The sequence below is a fragment of the Sarcophilus harrisii genome, chromosome 1 (genome assembly GCF_902635505.1).
Source record: "Sarcophilus harrisii chromosome 1, mSarHar1.11, whole genome shotgun sequence".
NCBI classification, from domain to species: Eukaryota; Metazoa; Chordata; class Mammalia; order Dasyuromorphia; family Dasyuridae; genus Sarcophilus; species Sarcophilus harrisii.
The window spans coordinates 362,170,265-362,174,851 of NC_045426.1; positions in this window are offsets into that span (position 1 = coordinate 362,170,265).

A 4,587-nucleotide genomic window follows, 5' to 3' on the forward strand; every position below is an offset into this window, starting at 1 on the left:
TCCTTCTTTACCTCTGAACCCAGAAACTTGTTTTGTTTTGTTTTAGCTTCAAAAAAGCATTTTCCTCTGCTAGGCAGAGACCTGCCCTGGTAGAGAGGTACATGGTCAGGAAAAGGATGAGAAAAAGTAGGGACAACAACATTGCCTGCTAAGCGTCTGTTAACAGTACCCTGCACCAACATTTCCCCGGGGCAGAGTCTTATTAATGCCTCCTGTTTTTGTAATGTTTTATGAATCACTTTTCCTACAGCAGCCCTGGAACGCAGATCTAATACAAGGATGATTTTGCCCATTTTGGAGATGTGGGAGTTGGGTCTCAGAGATAACATGACTTGCCAGCTCACATATATGATTAACTTGTTTTTTTTTAATATTGGGATATTTTTCTGGTTAAAATGTATATTTATTTTTAATACATATTTCTTTATGAATTATTTTGGGAGAGAAAAATCAGAACAAAAGGACTTTTGAGAAAAAATGAAGAAAAAGAAAAAAAGAAGTGAGCATACTATGTATTGATATACATTCAGTCTCTGCAGTTCTTTTTCTGGATGCAGATGGTATTTTCTACATGATTAATGTAAAGCCAGGCTTTGCACCCAGCTTTTCTGATTTCTTCAGAGCACAGAGTATTTTTTTTTCTTTTTTTAATTAAAGCTTTTTATTTACAAAGCATATGCATGGGTAATTTTTCCAGCACTGACCCTTGCAAAACCTTTTGTTCCAAATTTTCCCCTCCTTACCCCCACCCCTTCCTCTAGCTGGTAGGTAGTCTAATACATGTTAAATATGTTGAAATACATGTTAAAACATATATATACATATATGTAATACATATTTATACAATTATCTTGCTGCACAAGAAAAATTAGATCAAGAAAGAAGAAAAAGAAAAACTGAGAAAGAAAACAAAATGCAAGCAAGTAACAACAGAGAGAGTGAGAATGCTATGTTGTGTTCCACATCTGCTCCCATGGTTCTCTCTCTGGGTGTAGATGGCTCTCTTCATCACTGCACAAGTGGAACTGGTTCGAATTATCTCAATATTGAAGAGAGCCAAGTCCATCAGAATTGATCATTGTATAGTCTTGTTGCTATGTATAATGATCTCCTGGTTCTACGTATTTCCTTTTCTGTTAATCTGGGCAATCTATATTTTTGTAGGTATTCCTCCATTTCACTTAGGTTGTCAAATTTATTGGCATAAAGTTGAGCAAAGTAACCCCTGATAATTGCTCTAATTTCCTCTTCATTGGTGGATAGTTCTTCCTTTTCATTTTTGAGACTAACAATTTGATTTTCCTATTTCCTTATTCTAATCAAATTAACTAAAGTTTTGTCTATTTTGTTGTTTTTTTCATAAAACCAACTCTTAGTTTTATTTACTAATTCAATAATTTTTTTAGTTTCAATTTTATTGATCTCTCCTTTTATTTTTAGAATTTCAAGTTTGGTATTTGATGGGGGTTTTTTATTTGTTCTTTTTCTAGCTTTTTTAGTTTCAAGCCCAATTTACTGATCGTCTCTTTCTCTAGTTTATACAAGTAAGCATCTAGAGATATAAAATTTCCCCTTATTGCCACTTTGATTGCATCCCTCAAATTTTGGTATGTTGTCTCATTATTGTCATTCTCTTGGATGAAATTATTGATTGTGTCTATGATTTGCTGTTTCACCCATTCATTCTTTAGGATGAGATTATTTAGTTTCCAATTACTTTTTGGTCTATTTTCCCCTGGCCTTTTATTGAATGTAATTTTTATTGCATTGTGGTCTGAAAAAAAAATGTGTTTACTATTTCTGCCTTTCTGCATTTGATTTTAAGGTCTTTATTTCCTAGTATATGGTCAATTTTTGTATAGGTTCCATGAACTGCAAAGAAGAAAGTGTACTCCTTTCTGTCTCCATTCAGTTTTTTCCAAAGATCTATCATTATCTAGTTTTTCTAGTATTCTATTTACTGCTTTACGTTCTTTCTTATTTATTTTGTAGCTTGATTTATCTAGTTCTGAGAGAGCAAGGTTGAGATCTCTCACTATTATAGTTTTACTGTCTATTTCTTCTTGCAACTCTCTTAACTTGTGTTTTAGGAATTTAGATGCTACACTATTTATTGGTGCATATATGTTTAATATTGAAATTGCTTCACTATCTATGATACCCTTTAGCAAGATATAGTTTGCTTTCTTATCTCTTTTAATTAGATTAATTTTTACTTTTGCTTGATCTGTGATCAGGAGGGCTACCCCTGCTTTTTTTTTTTTTTTTTTTTTTTTTACCTCAACTGAAGCATAATAGAGTCTGCTTCAGCCTTTTACCTTTACTTTGGATGTACTGCTCTGCTTTAAATGTGTTTCTTGAAAAGAACATATTGTAGGATTCTGGCTTTTAATCCAGTCTACCATCCACTTACATTCTGTGGGAGAGTTCACTCCATTCACATTTACAGTTAAAACTAATTTTGCATTTTCTGCCATTTTATTAACCCCTTTTCCTTCTCCCCAGTATTTTACTCATGAGCACTACTTGCCTCAAGCAGTCCTCCCCCTGTAGAGATCTTCTCACTTTCTTATACCTTTCCTCTACTATTTCTATTTTCCCTTCTATTTAGCTTACCCCTTCCCTCTTCACCTTTCCCCTCCTACTTTTCTATAAGATGAGAGGTGTTTCTTTGTGAAACTAAATATATCTAATATTCTTTCTTTGATCTAAAATCTGATGAGAGTAAGATTCACACAATATTTGTCACCCTTCCTTCTTTCCCTCAATTATAATGTTTTCTTTGCCTCTTCCTGAGATGTCATTTTTCTCATTTTACCTCCACTTTTCCCTTTTTTCTGTTACAATCCCCTTTCCACCTTTAGTTTATTTTTTATATTATAACACTAAAATCAGATTATACATGTATTCTCTATGTATATCCATAACAGAAATAGTTCTCGAGGTTTATTTGCTTTTTTTGTTTTTTTGTTTTGTTTTGTTTTTTTACCTTGTTATGCTTCTCTTCAGTTCAGACCTTTGGAGGTCAAATTTTTTGTTTAGCTCTGATCTTTTCATCAAAAATAAATGGAATTCACCTGTTTCATTGAATGTCCATCTTCTTCCCTGAAAGAAAATGTTTAGCAGGGTAACTTATTCTTGTCTGCATTCCAAGTTCTTTCACCTTTCAGAATATCAGATTCCAGGCCCTTCAATATTCCTTGGTGTTTTTATTTTGGGCTCTCTTTCAGGAGGTGTTTGGTGAATTCTTTCAGTGGTCATTTTACCTTCTGTTTCTATAATATCCAGACAATTATCTTTGATGATTTCCTGAAAGATAGTGTCTAGGCCTTTTTTTTCATCATGGAATTCAGGGAGTCCAATAATCCTTAGATTGTCTCTCTGGATCTATTTCCCAGGTTGGTTGTTTTCCCAAATAGGTATTTTTCATTTTTTTCTATTTTTTTCATTTTTTTGGTTTTGTTTGACTGATTCTTGTTGCCTTATTGAGTCATTCATTTCCACTTGTTCAGTTCTGAATTTTAGTGAATTATTTTCTTCATTTACTTTTTTTTGCTTCTTTTTGTATTTGTTCAATTAAATTTTTAAATGAGTTGTTTTGTTCTATGGAATTTTTTTCTATTTTACAAATTCTGTTTTTTAAGGAATCATTTTCTTTTTCCATTTCACATATTCTGTTTTCCTAGGAGTTGTTTTCTTTTTCCACTTTATCAAATCTATCTTTTAATAAGTTATATGCCTTTTCCAAACTCTCTTGCAAATTTTTCATTTCCTTTCCCCATTTTTCTTTTAGTTCTCTTTTAAAATCCTTTTTAATTTCTTCTAGGAGAGCCTTGTGTAATGGCGACCAGGTTATATCAGATCCTTTTGGAACTTCATCTGGAAATGATCTGCTTTTAGTCTCCTCAGAGTTTGAAATCTGTTCTTCTTTTTCACCACAAAAGCTGTCTGTCTTCAATGTTTTCTTTACTTTTTTGCTCTTTTTTTTTTTTAAGTTAGGGTCTGTCTTTTGGGTAGGGGAGGTTTTCCAAATGACCATGGCTATGCTGGGTCAGTGCTGAATCACTCCTGGTGCTGGGTGGGCATGCCCAGGTCTCATGAGATTTTGGTGCTTTGGGGGTTCACTCTTTACCTTTTGTGTTTGTGTTGGATGTTTTCTAACTTCTCTGCATATCTACTGGCTAGCAGCCAGGGTAGAGTGGCCAACACTGCTGTAGATTTCTATAGATTCTTCCCTGTAAATTCTCTGACACATGGAGACTATACCATCCTGTGACTCTGCGCATTCTGCACTGGCATTTGTGCTCAGCTACTTGTGCTTGGCTGCCTCCCTCCCATTTCCAGTTGAAACAGACTTTTTTTGGTGATCTTTGAAATTATCTTCTGCTGGTTATTTGTTGTACTCCCAATGTTTGTGGGTTCTGCCCATCCAGAGCTAATTCAGAGGCTGGATTTGGTAATTAGTCTGAGGGTTGTAGGAGAGTGTCAGAAAGAAACCTGTGTCCTCTCTGCCATCTTGGTTATGCCCCTGGAAGTAGAGCACAGACTATTGCATTTTTGCCTTGGTGTCACTCATATCTAGGACAG